This window comes from Pelophylax lessonae, assembly GCF_965119305.1.
Source record: "Pelophylax lessonae genome assembly, chromosome: 1".
NCBI lineage: Eukaryota > Metazoa > Chordata > Amphibia > Anura > Ranidae > Pelophylax > Pelophylax lessonae.
In genome coordinates this window covers 224,914,966-224,941,480 of record NC_138768.1, presented here as the reverse complement: position 1 = coordinate 224,941,480, position 26,515 = coordinate 224,914,966, and positions in this window count along the sequence as shown.

Sequence of the window (26,515 nt, the reverse complement as noted above, 5' to 3'; positions counted from 1 at the left end):
CAATAAATACTTCAAATTCATACATAAAATATCAAATTCATATTAAATCATAAAGTCCATATAAGTACATCAAAGTGCAGATAAGGTGCTCCTGTGCTTACTGTGTGCATGGATGGGGATGATCCACTTGTGGTTTTCTACTTACCACAATACGCTCGGTATAAGGCATTCAGTGATGTCTTGCAGTATAGTCACAGTTTTCTCTGGCAACCTGGGATCCGTAATTGAGTTGGTGAGATCCTTGTTGGTGGTCCTTAAAGCATACCCGAGTTCCCTCATGGAAAAGAAAGGCCATCCATAGTGAAGAACGTTTAAACAATTTTATTGAAAACAAGAAAATCTACTCACAAACATGTTAAAAGTGAAGGCATATAGGTCTCGACGCGGTGGTTCGCTGCTCCCGCAGCGTGCGCTTCACCGGCCGGCAGTGACGTCAAGTCCGCTCAGCCAATCGCTAGACGCGTTTCGCCGTCCAATCACGGCGTCTTCGGTAGTTTCTCCCGTCTGACCCAGCTGGGAGCAGGCAATTGCTCGGCAGGAGGAATTCCCCTGTCAGCACTATCTGTGTTGATGGAGGAATCATGCAAATTTCTTTCCTGCAACCCATGACTGCAGGAAAGAAATTTACACTGTGTGTGTGGCCTGCATTAGGCTAATTTAATAAAGGACTGTACATTTTTACCTGAATTATCCAATCATGTGAAAAGCAATTTTCCATTCACTAAATTCATCTGCAATAACTGGATAATTCAAATGATTGTTCACAATTTATTGTGTGAAGATTCTCAAATCCTTTAGTAAATCAGCCTCAGAATGTTAAAACCTGAAATAGGCAGCCAACCAGCATCAAAACTAGCATCCTCCAAAAAAGGAACTGTATATTTAAAACAAAAAATGAAAAGCAGGAATATATTTTAATGTAGCTATACTATGCCTATTTTACAAAAAATACTTCTCATCTTCCTCTTCTTCAGAATGAAGGATCTTCAGTGCACATGTGCAGCTCAGTGTACAATCTTGGCATCTACTAGGTGTCGCTATGAACGAACTCTCGTGCGCATGCAAAGCATTATTCTGGGTCAGCCAATTAGCATGTACAAAGGTTCCAAACCGCAGGGAAAAACAGGCAAAACTGTCAGTGCCATTGAGAGAGCCTCCAGATGTCACATTGCTGGAACCATAGGTTTGGTTCCATGTCATACTCCCAGCTCATATGGCTCCCTATGTAGCACTACCACAAACTGTGCCCAGCTCCCAAGGGGGCTTCAGAAAACAGAAGGTTTGATCTGAAGGCTAAGCCTCAGGCATTAGCTGTGGATGGAGGGCAAAGGTGTCCCACCCAGTTCTGCTGCCAACAGCCTGTCAAACTCTATGACAGGCTGACTGCTGCTGCAGCTGGATATTATGGCATTTATGGCAGTATGCACCCTCGTCGCCTACTGCCTTAACTGTTCATATGGATAGGTGCTTCATCCAGCCGAAGCAGCTGTCAACCTGTCCTAGAGTTTGACAGGCTGGATATGACTCCTACGCTCACATCTAAATGCCACAGCCCTATGCACCAGAGCTAAATGCCCAGGGTGAATGGGGCTTAAGAGTTTTTCACTCAAGTGTAGCATCCTCTAGAGTGCTAAATGTAAATAGCTTGCTTGCAGTGTAGGAAAATTTGGCCTGGCCGAGAGGCATCCCTGGATTGAATCTGGGTCAGGACTGAGTGACTAAGGGAGGCTGAATGACTTAGAAAACAGCACCTCTGGTAACTCCCCCTGCTCTCTGGAACCTTGGAAAAGCTTCCAGAAGTAGTGGGTGGAGTCTAGGAGGAGTATCGATGAGGGGCTCAGCCAATCTTCAGCATTAGTGGGCTGGCAGGGAATAGGACCTCATAAATACTCATGGGTCATGCCAGCAGGGCAGTCGGTTAGAAGATGGAGATGGAGTGCTGATGAGTCTGTCGGAGGCACTCGCAGAGTGCCCCCTAGTCTGGGGGGTAACATTTGGCATGGGGCCTAGGTGCTGGAGGGACCCTCTACAACATACAGAGGAATCCTTCCTGGAGGCATGGGAGCAAGTAGGGAACATTAAGAAAGTCAGCACATCCAGGAGATCTCCTGTGGAGTCAGCCAGGTGGGATGGTAAGTTATCAGTCTGGGAGGACTGTGGAGAGAAAGAGTGTCAGTCTAGGAGAACTGTGCAGATGTAGCCAGGAAAGCTAGTGAAAGGGGCAGCTGCAGCTAAGGGGGGTGGCAGTGCCTGAAGAGGTAGTGCTGAGATCAGTAGCCACAGGGATGTAAGCTGGACACTGACTTTTTGCTAAAAACCTAAAGGGGACCTCAGGATCCTGCCTGCAAAGGGCTATTATTTCTAAATCTGACTGAATCTGAATCTGAGTGCTCTATCACATTACAGATATAAGACAAGTATCTTATCATTGATCTACTCTCATCCTTGACTCCACTCTTTGGGAACGTGTCCTTCCTCCAACTCTTATTTGTTCCAAATTCCTTTCCTGGCAAAAGTCTACCACTCCACTTCTGAGCCATACGCTCTGTAACGGACACATAATTCCTCTTTCCCGACTACTCTCCTCTTGTCATATATCCCTTCTGCGACATACCCAGCTGACACATTTTCTGGACAGGGTTCCAGACATAGATGCTCTGACGAGGCCACTTTACAGACTTTGAGTCTTTGCTCTCCCAATCCACTAGACCGGAACATTTATTATCCCAGATTTATTTAGTTTTGCTTAACGCTTCCTATCCAGCTCCTCTGCCATTCCTAACTAAGTGGGAACAGGAGTTGAGTGCGTCTCCTGATGATTTGGATTGGGACAAAACACTGGTGCTTTTCTTTAAATTATCAATATCATCTCATGCCGAGGAACGAAATTACCTCATAGTGTCTAGATGGTATCGTTGCCTTAACATCCTACATAGAATTGACCCTACCAACCCGGATTAGTGTTGGAGATGTTTGCAGGTCACTGGCGCCATGACACATATATGGGGCATCTGTCCTTGCAATATTTATTTTTGGGATAAAATACTACAATTATATGACAAACTTGTTGGGGATAAGTTTCCAAATGAACCTCGCATACCTGTACTTTTTATGTTGCAAGACTCCCATAAACAAATCAAAGAAAGCTTAAAGTGATTGTAAAGTCTCATTTTTTTTTTTTATTTAAATACCAAACATGTTATACTTACCTCCTCTGTGCAGTTGGTTTTGCACAGAGCAGCCCGTATCCTCCTCTTCTTGGGTCCCCCGTTGCTGCTCCTGGCCCCTCCCTCTAATTGAGTGCCCCCACAGACAACAGCTTGCTGTGGGGGCACCCGAGCCGAGCTGTAACTTTGTGTATCCATTCAGACACGGAGCTGCCATTCAGTCCGCCCCTTTTTTTCCTAATTTGGCTAACTGACTTTGATTGACAGCCGCGGGAGCCAATGGTGCCGCAGCTGTATCTCAACAAATCAGGAGGGATAGTCCCGGATGGCCGAGGGACTCGTGGACATCACTGGAGGTAAGTATCGGGGGGGGGGGCGGCTGGGGAGGCTGCTACACACAGAAGGCTTTTTATCTTAATGTATAGAATGCATTAAGATAAAAAACATTCGACACTTGCTCATGGCAGCCCATTCGTTATCGCTAGACATTGGCGCCAACCGTATTTTCCTTTCTTAGCAGATTGGGCTTATGAGATGGACAGGGTCGGATACCTGAAATGCATAATAGCCTAGGAGAGTAATAAGACTCTCTCAAAATTGTGTGGATATTCTGGTCACATTTTTGGTTTTCTTCCAATTTTGAGGCCTTTGTAACTGTGCATTCTGGGGCATCTCAGGTATAGGTTTCATCCTTCCTCGCCCTATTCTCATTTCTTGTCCCAATTCCCTTTCCCCCCCCCTTTTTTTTCTTCTCCCTCTCTTTCTTTCTCTTGTTCTTTGTTTCCTTTTTGGAACTATTTGTTTTTTTTTTCACCAGTTTCTCATAAACGTGGTGCTTTGGAATGTACTGCTCTATTTATTTTATGGGCGGTAGCACCAGTGTATGTTTGCGCCATTTTCATAGTGATCTCTAACACTACACTACTAGATGGATAAGGTGCTAATTTTGTATACTGATGCTCTGTTAAGCTTAAGGGCTCTTTCACACGGCTTCTCCGTGTGAGAGCTCCGCTGCGGTCCTTTTTTTTTTTTTTTCCACTGAGCGGATGACATTTCTGTCATCCGCTCCGTATGCCCGCATATCATCCCATCCGTTTGCGGATGATATGCGGACATAATGTAAGTATATGGGGGTTTTGCGGATGTCAGCGGATGATATTTTTTTCTAGACTCATGGGTCATGCCAGCAGAGGCAGTCAGGTGGAACATGGCGATGGAGAGCTGAGGAGGCTACACAAGCAGCATCAGTTCCATCATGGAAACTGAGAGAAATACTCAGGAAAACTGAATCCATTTACATCAGTTTATATATCTGACCAGCTCAAGTTACATCAGTATACAACAGTTTTTCACATTTTTTTTTTAGTTGTTGAAGAAAAAAGTAATTAGTGGATAAAAGTAAAAACAAAAATATGTTTCCTTAATATGGGCATGAAGGGACATAAAAGGACAACATCCGTTTATGCCAGCAAAAATGGAAAAGGGCATTCACCTTTTCTGTTTTTTTTTTTTTTTAATATGTACATAAACAGACTCAGATGTAAGCAGATGTAAATGGACATACATCCATTTACATCTACAAAAAATAAAAAGTGAGCGCTAAATCAAAAATACAGCTGCTTGCACATAAAAGTGATCATACAACTCCCTAACAACATATAAACCAAGTAAGTGCAGCACTCTACAACATAGTTAAACAATAAACAAAAAATGTGTGTGAAAATTTCAAAAATTGTGATACAGTGCCAAAATAGGGATATGAAAACAGTCGTTGATACGAAGTAGATATCCACCATGTGCACAAGTGATTATGCACTCACCAGAGATTTTTAAATAGACAGCCTTAGACCGAAATAACACTCCACCCGGTGTTGTGAAGACAAAACCACCATCTGTGAGCCTCCACCAACATATACACTCACCAGAAATTAAACAAACGGAAGCCCTAATCAACTCATATGGAATGGGGTCCACCCAACTCATATGAAATGGGGGGTCCAAGGAATGAATCAGGAAAGCGCTTAAGTTGTATAAAAAAAGCTCACCAACGGGAGCCCACCAAAGTGCTAATATAGTGTAGTATTTATTTTAAAATGGAAGTAAAAACAAGTACATAGCTATAGCATAAACAATAAAAATCCAAATCAGACTGGCTAGGCTTACAGCAATGGCCACCACTTTGAGCACAAGTACACGGCGGCGATGACATCAGCCCTTACCGACGTGTTTCGTGCACAGGCAGGTTATAAAAGAATCTGCTTGAAACGCATCAGGAGGGGTCTACAAGCTGACGTCATCGCTGCCGCGTCCTTGTGCTGGGAGCGGCGGCCATTGCTGTGAACCTGGCCAGTCTAATTTGGATTGTTATCGTTTATACTATAGCTACAGTGGGGATCGAAAGTTTGGGCACCCCAGGTAACAATTTGCATTAATGTGCATAAAGAAGCCAAGGAAAGATGGAAAAATCTCCAAAAGGCATCAAATTACAGATTAGACATTCTTATAATATGTCAACAAAAGTTCGATTTTATTTCCATCATTGACACTTTCAAATTACAGAAAACAAAAAAATGGCGTCTGCAAAAGTTTGGACACCCTGCAGAATTTATAGCATGCACTGCCCCCTTTGCAAGGCTGAGACCTGCCAGTGTCATGGATTGTTCTTAATCATCGTCTGGGAAGACCAGGTTATGTCAATCTCAAAGGTTTTAAATGCCCAGACTCATCTGACCTTGCCCCAACAATCAGCACCATGGGATCTTCTAAGCAGTTGTCTAGAAAACTGAAACTGAAAATAGTTGACGCTCACAAAGCTGGAGAAGGCGATAAGAAGATAGCAAAGCATTTTCAGAAATGGCAGTCATCAAGAACAGTGGAAGTTAAAGCAAGATCTGGAAGACCAAGAAAAATATCAGACAGAACAGCTCGCAGGATTATGAGAAAAACAATTCAAAACCCACGTTTGACTGCACGATCCCTCCAGAAAGATCTTGCAGACACTGGAGTTGTGGTACACTATTCCACTATAAAGAGATACTTGTACAAATATGGTCTTCATGGAAGAGTCATCAGAAGAAAACCTCTTCTACGTCCTCACCACAAAAATCAGCGTTTGAACTTTGCAAATGAACATCTAGACAAGCCTGATGCATTTTGGAAACAAGTTCTGTGGACCGATGAGGTTAAGATCAAACTTTTTGGCCGGAATGAGCAAAGGTACGTTTGGAGAAGAAGGGGCACATAATTTAATGAAAAGAACCTCTGTCCAACTGTTAAGCATGGGGGTGGATCAATCATGCTTTGGGGTTGTATTGCAGCCAGTGGCACAGGGAACATCTCACGAGTAGAAGGAAAAATGGATTCAATAAAATTTCAGCAAATTTTGGATGGTAACTTGATGCCATCTGTGAAAAAGCTGAAGTTAAAGAGAGGATGGCTTCTACAAATGGATAATGATCCTAAACACACCTCGAAATCCACAGGGGATTACATCAAGAGGCGTAAACTGAAGGTTTTGCAATGGCCTTCACAATCTCCTGACCTCAACATAATTGAAAATCTATGGATAGACCTTAAAAGAGCAGTGCGTCACAGACAGCCCAGAAATCTCAAAGAATTGGAAGACTTTTGTAAGGAAGAATGGGCAAAGATACCTAAACAAGAATTGAAAGACTTTTGGCTGGATACAAAAAGCATTTACAAGCTCTGATACTTGCCAAAGGGGGCAGTACAAGATATTAACTCTGCAGGGTGCCCAAACTTTTGCAGACACCATTTTTTTGTTTTCTGTTATTTTGAAAGTGTAAATGATGGAAATAAAATCTAACTTTTGTTGACATATTATAAGAATGTCTAATCTGTAATTTGATGCCTTTTGGAGATTTTTCCATCTTTCCTTGGCTTCTTGATACACATTAATACAAATTTTTACCTGGGGTGCCCAAACTGTGGATCCCCACTGTATGTACTTTTTTTTACTCCTATTTTAAAATAAATACTACACTATACAGCATTAGCATTTTTGAGGACAGCTTAGGTGCTTTCCTGATTCACTCCTTCATCTCCTGATTCACTCCTTCATCTAATTGACAAGAGAAGTTAGGAGGACCCATTCCATATGCTGGTGGAGGGTCATGGACGGTGGTTTTGTTTTCACAACACCGCATGGAGTGTTATTGCAGTCTAATGCTGGCCATACATAATACCAAAAATCGTTCAAACTCATTTTTGAAAAACAAACACTCGGCCGTAAGAGCAAACTATAGTGCCATCATGTAATGACCGATACATTGTTCAATGGACATAAATTAATCACTTTTTGTTTGTTTTTATCACATATACCTAGTGCAAACAGTTTGGAGGAGAAACACATTAACCTTTCAATTTATCGCTCATTCGGCAAAAAATTTCTAAACCTTTCCCCTCGTTTTTTTGGCTCAAAACGTCACAACCAATTACCGATATGTGCCCATTAACTGGCCGAAAAATGAACAAACTGTCCAAATGACCAAATTGCGACCGATTTTTCATATAGTGTATGACCAGCATTAGGCTGTCTCTTTACATATCTCTGGTGAGTGCATAACTGAGCTATATTGAATCACCAGATGATCATTTGTGCACATGGTGGATATCTTCTTCATATCAAGGATTGTTTTCATATCCATATGTTGGCACTTTATGACAATTTTTTTAATTTTCACACAGGTTTTTTGCTTATTGATTACCTATGTTGTAGAGCGCTGCAGTTACTTAGTTTTATATCCATTTGCATCTCCCTGCTAATGCTGGACATAAATTGTGGTTCAGTCTGGGTGAATCTTAAAAACTGGCAGACCAATCGAGATTGAACGTCTGGGTAAAAGGGCCCTAACACCCACTATTAACAAAAAGTGCAGCGCTAGATATAAATAATAATAAGAAAAATGAATACAAAGTTCATTCAAAAAGCATTTTAAGGACGTGAAAAGGTAAGGAGTGACTAAGGATCCCAAAGAAAAGTCCAAAATAAAACAAATCCAGGAATATAAATGTGATAACAGTCCTTCCTTCCTGTGATACTCGGGGAATGTGCAGAGTGGGGACACCTCAGTGCACTAGTATGAGAAGCAGCTTACTAGAAAGCCGTGGCTACTCAAATGAATGAGACAGCCTCGCCAGATACAGCATAAATCTCAGGAACTCCAAGAGACCATGAGTAGCGCCGTGGAATGATAAATTCCTCAAGGTAGCTCCATAATGATCAGATGGAAGTATGGAAAAGAATTGTACAAAAGACCATAGCGTAATCCCGTAAAAAACAATGGTGAAGTTTATTCAAAGAACTACTCACATAGATGAAGTACAAACAGGCACATAGAAAATGGTGGCTGGGGATTCAATCGCGGCATCCCGCGTGTATCCAGTCAGCATGAATGATAATAGCTGGCTCATAGAAGGGGCGTGTGGACGGTGCGTCTGAAGTCGCCAACGTTACGTCATCTAAAGACGTCGTCTGGGCGTAACACCCACTACATGATGCTTGTTCTTCAGCACTGATGTTAGCTTTCAGCTATTTGAGATAGGACAGGCTCAATTTAAAGCATTAGTTTGCATTCATAGGAACAGCCTCCGTTTATGTTTTCTCATTCTCCTTGCTAAATCAATCATTATAACTATAAGACCATAGATCAAGCCTTTTCCAGGTACTTGCTGTAGCTTTTGCATCCTCTTTGGAAGTGACTTCTACTTTACTGCACAGCAGCAAGTTCTGGCCATAGTGATGACCAAAGCAGCACTATAGCGGCCTCATTTGCAATGTATACCAGCTCCTAGGAGGCTATAAACACTGTCTAGTCACGGGCTGGTCAGGGCAGTGTCAGAAATCTGAGTACTGGTTTTTATTTATTGACTAGGTAATGAAAATGATAAAATGAAGGTATTTCTATTAAAATTTTCTTTCAAAGTATGGATTAAAGGTGACTTTCTTGTGGGCTTTTTTAGACAGACATTACTTCAAACATGCTATGTATCATTAACCCTTTAAATAAATAAATAATGTCCTCCCGTGGATATTACCTACAGAGAAAATGCTTGGTGAGACTTTTCAGGCTAAGCATTTGTCTGCCATTATAACTGATTCTAAAGACTGTCTAATGTTAGACTGGCATCCATGTATAGGCAGTTGGGGAAACATTAGTAACAACAGTAAAACTTGCTGTGTGGTCTAAGCTTGTCCATATGAAATGACAGCTTGCCCGCATACAGGAAATGTGAAAGCTTGATAAAAAAAAACAACAGCTATCTACTCAGTAAAGAGGCAAAAATAAGAAGATAATGTAATTAAAAATAAATGTTACATCTTCTCTTTGACCTCATATACTAAATATTCGGATTACTTTATGGTTCTCTACCTTATATCACTAGCTGTACTGTCTGTATTTCATATAGACTGGTTGGCTGTCGACTAACAGGCGGCTGTTAGCATAAAGAAAACCCTGACACCACTACCCTAACAATTAAAAACAATCTGGCAATTTGTATTACTTATTACTACAGACACACCATCTGTTGCAGCAATTTACCAATCCTGAGCAGGTATACCAGTACAGCAAATTGTCCAGAAATCGGACACTTCCTAGAGCAGCCATTCTTAACCAGAGTCCTGTGAAACCTTAAGGTTCCTCCAGAGTTAGCTAGGGGTTCCTTGAGCTCTGGCTGATTGACCTCCCATCTGATGGTGCCCGCATAATCCTGGATCTAATGTCACTTGGCAAAGTAAGCAGCATGACCACAGTGATGTTTTTAGCTGTCTGTAAGGATTACATTCTTTCTACTCACCACCAATGTAAGGGACATTTCCCATTCACCCCCCAATAAATTAGTTTTAGTAAAGGTTTCCTGAGGCCTGAAAATTATTTTAGCAGTTCCTCTAGGGTAATAAGGTTGAGAAAAGCTGTCCTAGAATTTTCAGTCCCCAATCTCAAAGAAAAACTGTCCACAGCTGCCTCTACCCCCCCCCCCCCCCCCAAGCCCATACCTCATCTTCTTAAAAAAAGTACACTATGACCAGAACTGATCAGCGGGTTTCATTTCCAATTTTGGGAGATTTTTGTACTTACAGTCAGTGCCAGGACAAGGTCATCTTAGCACCCAAGATGTATGAGCATAGGCATAAAATTTCTTTGCAAGTCATAATTCATACCAAAAAAACAAAACAAAAAACATTCGTCCTCCTCCCAGTAAAAAACGGAGTCGCTAAAATCTCCCTCCAAGCACAAATATTTTTCCCCATCCCCTGTGCCAGCTCAAATCCTCTCTGTCTCCAAATCATCCCTTCTAGCACAAATACCCTCAAATCATCCCTACTAGCACAAATCCTCTTTCCCCATCCCCCATCCCCCCAACACAATTCCCCCTGCAATTCCTCCCTCTTAGCACACAACCCCCCAGTTTCCTCGCCTAGAACAAACTAGAACGAATCTTACCCCTGCAGCCTCCCAAATTACCCCTCCCAGCTCTGTTCATCTTGGAGCTTAAGATGAAGTAAAACACTGCCCTAGTGATGGCCTTACAGGTGTAATGGGGGGGGGGGGGGGGTTAGGCCTGGGTAAGATACTGCAACATAGTGTTTTTATTTTAATGGTGAATTCTCTGAGGCTCCAGAATCGGAATGTCTGCTTCATTTTATACAGTCTCTCACCCCGGCTGCACCCTCAGCTCCAAACCAGACTCCAAGGATTTTGAGGAAGTCCACTCTGATGCTGAAGGGAATGGATGCAGTGGAAGGCAGGAACCACTTTCTGAAGAGCATGGCCTCTTACTTCCTGCAGTTGACCTTTGCCCTCGAAGCTCTGCCAAAGTCTTCGTGGGTCTGGACAAGAAAGTAAACGGAAAACTTGTCACGTCATCAATATACAGAGCACTTGATTAGTCTTGTGTCTGGACTTGATGAGCTGATACACCCTGATCTCTGGATTCTGTGAGATGCATTCGACAGCCTTGCCTGACTCTGGAGTGAACTGAGAAGGAGTCAGATTTTCAACCATTCACCAACACAATGCTGCAAATATCATGGTACATGAGGTCAACATATGAACAAAATATTTCCCCAAGACCAAACCTACACAGGGCTCTGCACATGAACTCTTGGGAGACATGGTCAAAGAAAGGCCTTTTCCTTGTTAAGACTCACCAGGGCTGAATAAACACAGTCTTTGAAGAACTGGACTGTGTCCCAGGTAAGAGCAAGGCTGTCTGCAAACCTGTGACCAGGAATATTACAAGTCTGATCTGGATGCATCTGGATGGATGATCTGTCCGAAGATGGCCTTAAGCAGGTTGGCCAATACCTTGGTGAGGAAGTTGTAATTCACATTCAGAAGAGAAATGGGACATCAGTTTTTCCAGTAATACCTTTCCTCCTTCTACAAGCTTGTGATCATACCCTCCCTGAGCGAATGATGCATTCTGCCCTCCGATACCATCTACTTGTACAGCCAGATCTGATCCAGGCCAACAAGATCCGACATAGTTTAACAAGAAAACCCTCTGTGTTTGGGACTTTATGGCAACCAATTAAGATTCGATATCATCAAAAAGAATATAATATAAAATTTGATATCTTTATTACACGGACAAATATAAGTGTCAACATTGTTGTTGAAAAACAGTTTAGACAATCGCACTTAATATAAACAAATAAATAAATAAATAAATAAATAAATAAAGATATGATACACAAACACAGTACAAACTGTTGGGCTGCTTTTTGAGTGGTACACAGTTCCAACGCATTTAGATAAATATACATATATATATATCTTCCTCAGGGATTTGATGTGCCACTCCTAAAAAGTACAACATACAGTAAGATATAATTTCATAGTACATAGAAGAAAATATAAATAACTGTATATACAAGCAATGCAATATGCAAAGAAATACATCCCAGGTGTCTCCCCTAAAGCATACCTGCAGGCCACCACCTGAGCATCTCTCCAAACCATCACTACCAGAGAATGCAAGAGCCATGATATGCAGTTTAATGGAGGGTCCTCACCTGGGAATATACACACATACAGTATGTAGATACACATGCATATATATCTGCCAAAATGAATTACTTCCTAGAAGATACCTTAAAGCTTACCTCCTTCACACTCAATAGTCACCAATCTTCCACCAGAAGAGGGGAAAAAAGCAAAGGGAGAAAAAAGGGGGTTGATTGTGGACATCAATGGATGCCTATATGTAGACCACCATATATACTCCTGAAAAAAAGATCCGTCTTGAGACTAAGCAGGTATATGTATTAGGGAGCCGCTAATGAGAAAGAAGAGAAAAGGGGACTTCTTCAATACCTAGTTAACACAATACTCTCTTTTCTGATTATATACATACATAGCTTTCCACTTAATCTTACCTCCAAAGGAGGTAAAAAGGGGAGCCAGTAAGGAGGCCCACAATGATCAGGTCCAGAAGTTTCCAAATTCTTATAGGATAATCTGTATCCCTGAAACTATGTCCCTAAAGTGTGCGGGAGAGGATAAACACACAGGAAAACTTAGTGGTTATCTGGGTTCCTACACCCCCCACACACCATCCTTCTATCTCGGAGCTCACTTACTTGTTGTTAGGGAGAAAATTCCTGACAGACGTACCCAGGGGATGCCGCGGTAGCATTACCTCCTTCCCTCAATCCGTAGGGGAGATCAGTGTTTGTCTCCCCGTGGCTCTCGGCGTGTCCCTAAATGCACAAGGTCCGACATAGAGCTCCACTGGGAAACCATCCCAGCACAGGCTTCAGATGGAACAGCAGTGTGCAGCTCCTCCGATGTCAAGGGGGAGTTGGTGGCTGACAAAACTTCAAGGTTCACTAGTGTTAGTGATACCTTACAAGAACCTGTCGGCCGAAGACATGTCCGTTTCTTTCAGGGGGGTTGAGGTTGGTGTAGTAGTCATGGACCACTTGCATCACAGCCTTCTTCCCTTTCCCTAGTGTTCCAGTCTCGTGATTGAGAAGGGTCTTCTTTCCTTCCTTGGTCCCCTAGGGTGCCTTTGGTGTCTCTCTAGCGCTGCTTGCTGTTTTACCCTGAATCAGAGCTCCAACTTAGGTTTGTATTCTCTGGGGGAAGTCTTGTAAATGTGGTCTGCCACTCCGCAGGGGTTAGAGCCCTTGGACCTCGGGCAGTCCTGGGTTTCATGGTATGCAATCCAGGAGGACCTTCAATCAGGTTCACTGCAGTACTTGCTTACTTGACCAAGCTTGTCACACCTCCTGCAGCTCTGTTGCTGGTCAGGTTTTCACTTTTACCATGTTAAGAAGCTTTTGGGGTCTTCGGTAGCTTTCTTCCTGTTCCTCAGCATCCAGGTCTTTACTCTTTTACAGCCTTGGATAAAGGCTTTGCATGTCTTCCACCCGAATTCAGTAATGTAAAGGGGAGAAAGATAGATCACAGTCTTGTTCTTTGTGGGGGCTAAGCCTTTAACCCAATAGCAGCAAGTAGATGAAGCCGAATTTCCCGGTAGGCCAGCAAGTCCGCCTGCCCTGGGGCTGCTTGAAGGGCAGTGGCACCAGTAAAAAAATGGCTGCGGCCGACCCGACATGTCAACTGCGCATGCCCCGCCACCGCTCGGTAGAACTCTTACACGCTCGGCCATTCTCTGGCAGACGGCGCATGTGCAGTGACGTGATGACACCGGGCGGCGTCAATTTTAAATGTAAGGCACCTCACAGATCAGTAAGACCCCTCCGCAGCCCCTGCATTTCCTGTACCATGTAGCGATGAAGTCATCCTTGACGTAACTTGTATAGGGGACGGAGCCTGTTTGTGGACGCCGCATTGGAGTCTCAAGTGATCTCTCGTATCATTTGTACAGCCCGCACATCTTATGTGCTAGAAATGTGAGTTTTTCTTTTATTTAATAAAAAGCACTGGTTACCAGGCAGAAAGCACTAGATTTTATCTTTTGCATTTGTGGAACTTTGGAGGAGATCGAGCATCTGACCATCTAGCCCATGACTATTTCCATATCTGCCACACCACTATTATCCCTAGGTGATTAACAGCTGATTTAGATCCACTGAGAATGGAGGTCAGTGTATAAGGCACATCTATTAGACCGAATATTTGTGGAATCCACTACACCAGCTATACTACTAATATTCCCAGGAGAGAACAGCGGATTCTGACCCACTGGAAACAGGGGTCTGAATGTGAGGTGAGAGGCTTAGCATCACGGGTGAAGGAGAAGCACGGAGCATTTTTGTATCATTTATTCACTCTGACTTATTTGTTTTGTTATAAATACATTTTTTTATGTTTTTACAGTGATTTATCAGATTTTTTGACTATTGATTTATTGCAGCAGGAGATGCATGGAGCACTTTAGCACTATATATTCACTTATTTCAGTTCACTTATTTTAGTAGTTTTTTAGTCATCTTGAATATTCATCGATCATTTATTTATTTATCTAGCGCTACACTTATTTTTGGTATATATATCTCCTGTACCATGCCCTCAGCCTCTGCCTCTCCTGTACCATGCCAGCAGCCTCTGCATCTCCTGCCACCTCATCCCTTTAAACCAGGAAACACATGACTTACACAGGTTCTGAGGCTAATATAATGCAGATAAGGCACTAAGTGAGTTTAATTACCACCCTAATCAGTCACAGAACCTGAGTAATTATTGTGTGTCCTGCTTTAAAAGGATGAGTCGGCAACCCTAGGTACCATGCCTGCAGCCTCTGACATCTCCTGTACCATTTCCATAGCCCTTGCATTTCCTGTACCTTGTCTGCAGCCTCTGCATCTCCTGCGCCATGTCCACAGCCCTGCATCTCCTGTACCATGCCCGCAGTCTCTGATATCTCCTGTACCATGCCGATAGCCTCTGACATCTCCTGTACCATGCCCGCAGCCTCTGACATCTCCTGTACCTTGCCTGCAGCATCTGCATCTCCTGTACCATGTCAACAGCCTCTGCATATCCTGTACCATGCTTGCAGCCTCTGCATCTCCTGTATCATGCCCGAAGACACTGCATCTCCCGTACAGCCATGTCTACGCAGCCTATGACATCTCCTGTACCATGCCCGCAGCCTCTGCATCTCCTGTACCATGCCCGCAGCCTCTGACATCTCCTGCACCATGCCCGCAGCCTCAGACATCTCCTGTACCATGTCCGCACAGCCTATGACATCTCTTGTACCATACCCGCAGCCTCTGCATCTCCTGTACCATGCCCGCAGCCTCTGACATCTCCTGCACCATGCCCGCAGCCTCTGACATCTCCTGTACTATGTTCGCAGCCTCTGCATCTCCTGTACCATGCTAGCAGCCTCCGCATCTCCTGTACCATGTCCGCAGCCTCTGACATCTCCTGTACCATGCCCGCAGCCCCTGCATATCCTGTACCATGCCCACAGCCTCTGACATCTCCTGTACCATGTCCACAGCCCCTGCATCTCCTGTACCATGCCCACAACCCCTGCATCTCCTGTACCATGCCAGTAGCCTCTGACAACTCATGTACCGTGTCTGCAGCCCCTGCATCTCCTATACCATGTCTGAAGCCTCTGCATCTCCTATATCATGCCCGCAGCTTCTGACATCTCCTATACCATGTCCGCAGCCTCAGCATCTCTTGTACCATGCTCACAGCCTCTGCATCTCCTGTACCATGCCCACAGCCTCTGCATCTTCTGTACCATGCCCGCACAGCCTATGACATCTCTTGTACCATGCCTGCAGCCTCTGCATCTCCTGTACCATGCCCGCAGCCTCTGACATCTCCTGCACCATGCCCGCAGCCTCTGCATGTCCTGTACCATGCCCACAGCCTCTGACATCTCCTGTACCATGTCCACAGCCCTGCATCTCCTGTACCATGCCAGCAGCCTCTGCATCTCCTGTACCATATCCGCAGCCTCTGACATCTCCTGTACCATGCCCACAACCCCTGCATCTCCTGTACCATGCGAGCAGCCTCTGCATCTCCTGTACGATGTTCGCAGCCTCTGACATCTCCTGTACCATGCCCACAGCCCCTGCATCTCCTGTACCATGTCTGCAGCTTCTTACATCTCCTGTACCATGTCAACAGTCCCTGCATCTCCTGTACCATGCCAGCAGCCTCTGCATCTCCTGTACCATATCTACAGCCTCTGACATCTCCTGTACCATGCCCACAACCCCTGCATCTCCTGTACCAGGCTAGCAGCCTCTGCATCTCCTGTACGATGTTTGCAGCCTCTGACATCTCCTGTACCATGCCCACAGCCCCTGCATCTCCTGTACCATGTCTGCAGCTTCTTACATCTCCTGTACCATGTCAACAGCCCCTGCATCTCCTGTACCATGTCCACAGCCTCTGATATGTCCTCCTGTACCATGCCTGCAGCTCCTGCATCTCCTGTACCATGCCAGCAGCCTCTGCATCTCCTGTACCATATCTACAGCCTCTGACATCTCCTGTACCATGCCCACAACCCCTGCATCTCCTGTACCAGGCTAGCAGCCTCTGCATCTCCTGTACGATGTTCGCAGCCTCTGACATCTCCTGTACCATGCCCACAGCCCCTGCATCTCCTGTACCATGTCTGCAGCTTCTTACATCTCCTGTACCATGTCAACAGCCCCTGCATCTCCTGTACCATGTCCACAGCCTCTGATATGTCCTCCTGTACCATGCCTGCAGCTCCTGCATCTCCTGTACCATGCCCAGAGCCCCTTCATCTCCTTCACCATGCCTGCAGCCCCTGCATCTCCTGTACCATGTCTGCAGCCTCTGTCATATCCTCCTGTACCATGTCCTATGACCACCTCCTGTACCATGTCTGCACTTTTACCACTTTTAACCGGAATTTGCTCTTATATATATAAAGCTCTATGTGCTTTTATATCTGTCTTATCTATATATAATACACTCTTCAAATGTGCTTTAAAATGCATGGTTTTCCCCTTTTATGAACAAGAAAATAATGACGTTAGGCTGTTGGGCTGGTATAATAATGCTATGGGGCTGGTATGAAATTATTTCCAGGGCTGAATTTTATTCCCGGTCTGGCCCTGGACTGTCCTACAAGGCTGAGCACAGGGTTTAGTACAAGGACCAAAGGCTTGGGTAGCCAGTCTAAAACAGCCTCAGGTCCATAGAATAGATACCTCAAGTTCATTTCAGGAATTTCCACCATTTGTGGAAAAATTGTGTCGGAATTATGTTATCAGTGTTGATTTAAAAAATATTTAGCAGAAAAAAACCACACAAAATGGTAAATTAGATCCCTGTCTGGCAAGTGCAGAATACATCTGCACAAACCCCTGTGTTGATCAGATATTTGAATTTTCAGGCTTAGCACAGAGTCTACCCGTCGCAGTTTGGCCCCTAAAAAATAACTAAAAGAAAAACTTTTTTTTAGTTTGTTCTGGATAGAGTCAAGAGGGATTGGAAGATCTCTCTGGTTTTGATTGCTGTCTGTGACCCCCTTTAGGGATATTTACCCTTTTTGTGCTATTTACTATTATTACTGAGAGTTAAATTGAAAGAAAATCTCAAATTTTGGGATGTCACCAGAGCAAGGATAGAGTGGAAACCTTTCAATGGGTACATAAGGTCTAGTGACCCTGGTGACAATAAGGAATTCCTTTACTTTGGATGGAGCCGCCCATTACAGCACCGGACTCTGAAGAAACGGCATGGTGGCCGTACTTTCAGAGCGCATGCGCCAGTGACGTCACTGGCTGCATGTACAGTAAATATTTCCTAAATGATGCATGTTTAAAAGGTACAGATGCAACCCATAAATTTAGAATATCATCAAAAAGTAAATTTATTTCAGTAATTTAATTAAAAAAGTGAAACTCATATATTTTATATAGATGCGTAACACACAGAGAGTGATAGATTCCAAGCATTTTTTTCCCTTTAATTTTGATGATTATAGCTTACAGCTAGTGAAAACCAAAAATTCAGTATGTCGGAAAATTAGAATATTACATAAGACCAATAAAAAAAGGATTTTTAATACAGGAATTTTGGCATACTGAAAAGTATGTCTATGTGTAGTATAGTATGCACTCAATACTCGGGGGGGTCCTTTTGCATGAATTACTGCATCAATGCAGCGTGGCGTGGAGGCGATCAGCCTGTGGCACTGCTGAGGTGTTATGGAAACCCAGGTTGCTTTGAAAGCGACCTTCAGCTCGTCTGCATTGTTGGGTCTGGTGAGTCTCATCTTTCTCTTGACAACACCCTACAGGTTCTCTATGGGGTTTAGGTCTGGCGAGTTTGCTGGCCAATTAAGCACAGTGATACCATGATCATTAAACCAGGTATTGGTACTTTCGGCAGTGTGGGCAGGTGCCAAGTACTGCTAGAAAATGCTCAGCATCTCAATAAAGCTGGTCAGCAGAGGGAAGCATGAAGTTCTCTAGAATCTCCTGGTAGAGGGCTGCGCTGACTTTGGACTTGATAAAACACAGTGGACCAATACCAGCAGATGACATAGCTCCACAAATCAACCAGAACAGTAAAAAAGTTTGCATTTCATTTGGAAAAGAAGATCCCAGGGTCTGGAGGAAGAGTGGAGAAACATAGAATCCAAAGTTGCATGAGATCCAGTGTGAGGTTTCCAGTGAGTGATTATTTGGGGAGACATGTCATCTACTGATATTGGTCCACTGTGTTTTATCAAGTCCAAAGCCAACACAGCCCTCTACCAGGAAATTCTAGAGCACTTCATGCTTCCCTCTGCTGAACAGCTTTATGGAGATGCTGATTTCATTCACTCACTGGAGGAGTAGCAGAATGTGTTTTGTGGCATAATTCTAAGTATGCTTATACTGTGTGTTAGAAATATCTTATTAATTGACAAATTAGTGTAAACAAAAATACATTTTCATTTTCTTTCCTGAATTTTCCAAAACATTTTGGCAAAAAATTACATTTTCAAAAGACTCACTGTGCCTTTTAGAAAATATCTTGGAGTGTTTGCTTTCCAAAATGATGGCTTCTCCAAAAATACGTTGGGTAGTCTGAAAATTAGATATGTAATTTATGCTCCTTGAAAGACCAAAGGTGCTCCTTGGATTTTTGGCCTCTCTATGCATCTATGCTGTGAAACGTCATGTGTGGTATCCCCATACTTTGGAGACATAGCAGAATGTGTTTTGTGGTGTAATAATAAGCTTGCCTTTGCTGTGTGTGAGAAATAACTTGTTAAAATGACAAGTTTGTGAAAAAAAAAATAATTATAGTTTAATTCATTTTCCAAAATAAGTGACAAAAAAAATTACAACTTTAAAAAACTCACCATGCCTCTTAACCACTTGCCGACCGCTCACATTGAGTGTACTGCGGCAAAGTGGTTCTTTATCGTCCTAGAGGAATTTAACCCTCAGCGGAGGTGTCACTGCTCCCGCTGCCCAGAGTAATACCAAGGGGTCATAGCAGCAGACATTCAGCCCGGAGGAGATTTCTTTTGGACTTTTATCAGTCCAAAGTTTTCTTTGACCCTTAAACCTGAAAAAAAAAAAAACCTGCAAGACAAAGGCATAATGAGCTAGTATGCAAATACAGTATGCATACTAGCTCATTATGTATTACCTTAGAACGAAGCCCCGACACGGACCCCAGGACACTGCTGTGGGAGCTGACATGATCCCTCGGCGTCTCTTCCGGGTTCGGCGGCTCCGGCGCTGTGATTGGCATGAGCGCAGGAGTCATTTTCCGGCAAGCTCCCAGCATGGAAAGCTGAAGGTCCCCCCGGACCTTCAGAGCGCATGCGCCACTCGCGTGAGCCGCTGCATGCAGTGCAAATATCTCCTAAACCTTATTATAGGCTTACCTGTAGTTAAAAGTGTCAAAAAGCGGGATACTACCGCTTTAAGTGAAGGGTCCATTGCTTCTGGTGAGTAGGGTTCCTGAAGGGGATTGAGACACTCTGCACAGGCTATTTGGAGCACTTCAGCACCTCCGTTTGCAGCACTATTAGCACTTTTTCTCCATATTGCACATTATATTGGACTTTGTGCACATTATACTGGATTCTTTCCAGCACTATTAGCACTTTTTCTCCATATTGCACATTATATTGGACTTTTTGCACATTATACTGGACTCTTCTCAGCACTATTAGCACTTTTTCTCCATATTGCACATTATATTGGACTTTTTGCACATTATACTGGACTCTTCTCAGCACTATTAGCACTTTTTCTCCATATTGCACATTATATTGGACTTTTTGCACATTATACTGGACTCTTCTCAGCACTATTAGCACTTTTTCTCTATATTGCACATTATATTGGACTTTTTGCACATTATACTGGATTCTTCTCGGCACTATTAGCACTTTTTCTCTATATTGCACATTATATTGGACTTTTTGCACATTATACTGGACTCTTCTCAGCACTATTAGCACTTTTCAGAGTATTGCACTTCTTTTTTCAAGCACTAGTCCACTTTATCATGTATTAATTAACACTTATTTATTATTGCAAAATTTTTTTTTCAACACTAGTTTAGGTATTAATTTGTGGCATTTTGCGAGCGCTGTTTTTCGGTTTACACACAGGTGGACTCTAATAATTAGGTGACTTCGGAAGGCAATTGGTTCCACTAGATTTTAGTTAGGGGTATCAGAGTAAAGGGGGTGAATACAAATGCACGCCACACTTTTCAGATATTTATTTGTAAAACAATTTTGAAAACCATTTATCATTTTCCTTCCACTTCACAATTCTGTGCCACTTTGTGTTGGTCTATCACATAAAATCCCAATATATTTACGTTTTTGGTTGTAACATGAGAAAATGTGTAACATATCAGGAGGTATGAATACTTTGTCAAGGCACTGTGTCACAGACTGAGCACCATATCTTCTCCCCCTCTGTGTGTGACCGGGACACGCAGGCACACTCCACGCTGAGGGGCGGGGTCTAGCGATAGGGGGCGTGCTCAGTGTGGACGATCCATTTCCTGTGCTGCCTGCTGGGGGGACCCGGACAATGGGAAGAGCTGGCAGGAGGGGAGCGGATCGGGGAGCGGAGCCGGGACATGTGTGAGCCTGCTGGGCTGGAGGAGTCCGGGGAGAGCACCGCCTGGACTGAATGGACCGTCCACTATGACCGGAGCTCCGATCTATAAGGCATGTAAATAGAACGATTTCACAACCCTACCCCCAGGGGAGGGCAGATACAGCTCAGGAGGGGGAGATCACCCAAATGTCACCAGATCACGACATCTGCCTTCCTTCTCCTGCCATACCGAGCATACATAGAAGTACAACCCACCCCCCAATAATCACAAGACAATATACAATCTCCTATGCCCAGATCACACAGGATCTCACACTACAAGGGTGATGGAGATTGTATAGTCAGCTGTACTCCTATGTGTGACAGATGTGGCCAGCCCCCCCATACATAGTGACATTGGGGTACCCTGTACTCAGAGATGGCTGCACACTGATTTATAGAGTGCTGAGTGAGTTTTGTAACATCTGGGGATGTAAAGGCAGAAAAGTTGTGAAGCAGATCATATATATATATAGTTTTGGAGATAGTAGGTGTTAGGACCCCTGTCACTGCTTGCACCTGTTGGGAGATTTCCCTTCACTTCCTGTCCCAGAGACACAGCAGGTAATTCCTTAGGACAGGACCAGACCAGCCACATTTTGCTCCATCTATGATTATCCCCATTCATAAGAAGGTGATCTAATGATCGCCTTCTCTTGAACTGGTGTCTTGGAAATGTTTCCCTTGATCAGCACCGCAACCAATCAGGGGACTGCTCCACTGTCAGTATACAATACCCCAGGGCTGAATTTTTCCATACACCTCACTTGTGTTGATTGGGAAATTCCTCCTTTTTTTTGGTAAGCTCACTAGCTGATTTAAAAAAAAAAAAGAACTGGTCGAGGTGTGGCCAGCCTTAGGCAGCTGTCATCAGAACAAGTTTTATTGATTCCTGCCCCTTCTGTAGCTGTGATAACTCAAATAGTTGAATTTCCTATTAAGGATCAATAGAGAGGGGGGGACACATATGGCAATAAACATCTGACAGAGGATCTAACCCAGGGATCCTCAAACTACGGCCCTCCAGCTGTTGTGGAACTAAATATCCAATGAGGCACTGTAAAACTCTGACATTCACAGACATGACAAGGCATGATGGGATTTGTAGTTCCTGAACATCTGGAGGGCCATAGTTTGAAGACCCCCTGATCTAACCCCTCGCTGCTCTGTCCTAAACCAACTAAAACCCTTAGAGCTTGACATAGCATTTAATCCCCCCACCACATACCTCCTTAATTGTTCTAGCTGGGTTCATACTTGTCGTTGGGTTTGGTTGATATTGTCCACTTGTCATTCAGTCGTCTTGGTTAACACTTTGTGATTATTGATGATTGTCTGTTGTTGGGTGTAACAATTTTGGTGTGTGTTGGCAGTATACGGTTACATAGGTAAACCCTGATCCTCCATAGAAGGTGAAATGAATGGTTATAAAATCTGAGCCCACAAGAACTGAAATCTCCCTCCTGATCCTCAGATCATCTGCTCTCACTAGGTCAACCCTTTCAGCATGGAGAAACCCCTGAAATAATTTTCAGGTCTCAGGAAACCCCTGCTAATTAATATATCTACAGCTGATCGTACATTGATGAGATGATCAGTGGGAAGAATATTCCTTACAATTGTGGTCATGGGGACAAATTCCCTCCTTACAGGTAGCTAAAAGATCAATGGTGTTAGTGATTACTCATCTGAGAGGCAGAAGTTGCTCTATGCTCAAGGAACCTCTGGCACCCTCTGGCACTCTACGGTTTCAACGAACCCCTGGTAACCTCTGGCGGTGATGGAGGTACTCCACGGGTCCCCTTTCGGGTGTCCTCGTCATTTTATCCCGTCCAGTCCCACAGTTCCAACAAGGACAGATTCCAGAGGATGGTGGAACGGGACCTTTATGCACTGGCATCCCATATCCTTAAGGATGATAATTTGACTAAGTGCCGGTTCACACATATGCAATGTCAGACATCGCATGTGATTCGCACTGCACTGCTATGCAAATCACATGCAATGTCTGTGCGTTGCGAATTCGCATCGCATTCGGACCAAAGTCACACAGGACTCCTTTTTTTTTTTTTTTTCCACACCAGAATCGGATCACATGGGTTTTCACACCTATACGATCCGATTAATGTCCGAATTGACAGTTTGCCCTGCAATATGCAAACTGACCTTGGAGTGTTGTTAACCTTGTATTGACACCCCCAGCGATTTGCATATGGCAACTTCCTGCGATTTGAGTGCGATGGATTCGCAGAGTTCCCACATAGCATATTTGTAAACCTGCACTAAAGGGGAGAGGGCAGCGTTGCGTTCCCTGATGGATGATTTGTCTGTCATGGTTCGCAACGCCGACAAGGGAGGTGCAGTGGTTGTTTTGGACACAGTTGTATATAGAGATGAAGCCACTGATGAAAGTACTTGCACCACTTTGAAAAGTGATCCCACAAAAAATATAGAGGTATTTTGAACTCCCTAGTGGATAAGGGAGCTGGTCTAGGAGCCTTTACACCTAAAGAGTCAGAAAATTTGTTTTGGGTTTGCCCAGTTTTGGCCACCACCCCCCAGAAGTCCATTAGGGAACCAACCCAATTCTTGGTGGACCTATTGACTCTGGGATTGGGTCCCTCAATGAACAATTGGGAGAGTGGGTGGATGGTCAGTTGCAACCGATTGTCCACACTCTACCGAGTTTTCTCAGGGTTACAAATCCTTTATTGGCTATTATGGAGGGGTTCAAATGGTGCGACCAATATGCATGGATTACATGTGATGTTTCAAGTTTATACTCTTCCATACCCCATGGTTTGGCCCTTGAGGTGACAGAGTATTCATTGAAACGTTACACTGATTTATCTGTTGATTTATGTGGCTTTATTGTGGAAGCTTAGAGTACCTTTTAAAACATAATTGCTTTCTGTTTGGTGCGGTGTTCTATCTCCAGAGGTGCAGGGCCATGATGGGAGCTACAATCTCACACTTCCTAGCCAACCTGTATATGGGTTGGTGGGAGAGTCCCCGCATCTTTGGAGATAAGAACCCTTTTATAGGTCAGATCGCTCTGTACCTTAGATCAGGGTTCGACAATCCCCGGGCGCCAGGTCGCATTTGCGACTAGAATTAGCGACCTGGGGTGCACTGCAGGAGATGTCCTGCCGATTTGCGCCCCCCCCCCCCCGAGCGCTCGAACTACCGCATCATCCGAAAATTTAGTCCCTGGCTTTTGGGCCTTCTTCATGGAGATGCTGCCAATGGGGAACTGGCGACCTCTTGTGGTGGCCGGGAGTATTACAACAAGCAGTAACTAACCGTGCTGCAAGGAATTTCCACTGCTTGTTCTGAATGCCCGCCTTTCTCCTTCCCTAGAGGTGGAGAGACGGAAGTTTTTGCAGTCTTCATCTGGCGCCCTTTGATTAAAGGTAAGTGTGCAGGGGAGTGTGGTTATTATTTTATTTTTATTTTTAAATCCCATTTTACACTGCTCTCTCCTGGAAGTTCAAGGATAATGTGTTCTACATATTTATGCACTTCTGCAAAAGAGTGGTAGTTCTTTCACACGGGCGATCCAATCAGATCCGCCTGTCAGTTTTTTAGGCGGATCTGATCGGATGCCCCATTCAGCCCTATGGAGCAGCGGATGTCAGCGGTGACATGTCCGCTGACACCCGCTGCCATCCGCATCCGATCCTGTCCATGAAATCCGGACTGATGGAAACCCTATTTTCCATCCGTCCTGGGGATTGGATGGGATCGGATGAGAGCGGACAGGCGGTCCGCTCTCATCCGATTCCCCATAAAGAGCAGCGGGGCTCTGACACCTCCCAGTGCGGAGACGGAGCTGTCATCCGCCGGCTCAGCGGGGATCGGCGGATCGATCCCCGCTGAGCAGAGCGCGGTCCGCAGCGGAATGCGAACCGTGTGAAAGGGGCCTTACTTTAAAAATTGCATTTTGTAATCTCCTTGCAATGTGTTGATCTTTTGTTTTGCATTATAATCCCTTATTCACAATTAGAATCTTTTATGGAAAAAAAAAAAGGCGGACCTGATCGGACCCTTCAGTCTCTATGGAGTGGCAAGCCGCTGCCATCCGATCCGGTCCGCCAAAAACAGACGGATGGTGGTTCTATTTACCATCCGTCCAGTGAATCGAATCACAAAAAGCCAAGTGAAAAAAAATGACATTGCATTAAACAGCTGGTGTGTCACATAAGAATATATTCATTATCTACACAAGTTAAATGCCTATGATGTTTTGTTCTAGTCGTCTTTATTTTTAAATTTAAGATCGGTTATTTTCGTCATTGAAAATAAAGCTTTGTTGTTAAAAAAAAAAAAAAAAAACTGGCTCCTAACTTTTTTAGCTGGCTCCTAGATTCCAAACAAATTTGTCAAGCCCTGCCTTAGATACATTGACGATATCTTTATATGTTTCAAAAATATTGTTTTGACCTCCTTTTTGAGATATCTGAACGATAACATTTATAATCTTTCCTTCACGGGGAATATGAATGACTGTTAATATGGGTAATTTTCTTGATGTGACATTAGAACAACGCTTTGGTTGGATCATTGCTCAACTGTATAGAAAACCGTCAGCGGGCAATAGCCTTTTGCATGCTGATTCGAGTCACCCATCCCATGTTAAAGGCGTTCCTGTGGGGCAGTTTTTAAGACTCGTCTGGATATGTAGCGAGGATTTACCCTTTAAGAGAAAGTCTAGCCTTTAATACTATTGCATTTTGGCGCGGGACTATCCAAGGTGGTCTCTGTATAGAGCCTACCACATGGCTCCTAACCGACACAGGGATGGTTTACTTTCTATTAGAGATAGAAAAAGGACAATGGGGAATCAACGACCCAGAATCTCTTTGGCACTATCTCTTATTATTATACATGATTTATATAGCGCCGACAGTTTGCGCAGCGCTTTACAACATGAGGGAAGACAATACTGTTACAATACAATTCAATACAGGAGGATTTAGAGGGCCCTGCTCGTTAGAGCTTACAATCTAGAAGGGGGATCAAGTGAAACAAAAGACAATAGCTGTGGGGGACGAGCTGATAGGGAAAATGGAGGTACAGTTGTCAGGTGTGGGTAGGATAGGCTTCTCTGAAGAGGAGGGTTTTCAGAGATCGTCTAAACGTTAATAGAGTAGGAGATAATCGGACAGATAAGGGTAAGGAGTTCCATAGGATTGGTGAGGCTCTGGTAAAGTCCTGGAGGCGAGCATGGGAGGAGGTGACGAGGGAGCTAGAGAGCAGGAGGTTTTGAGAGGAACGA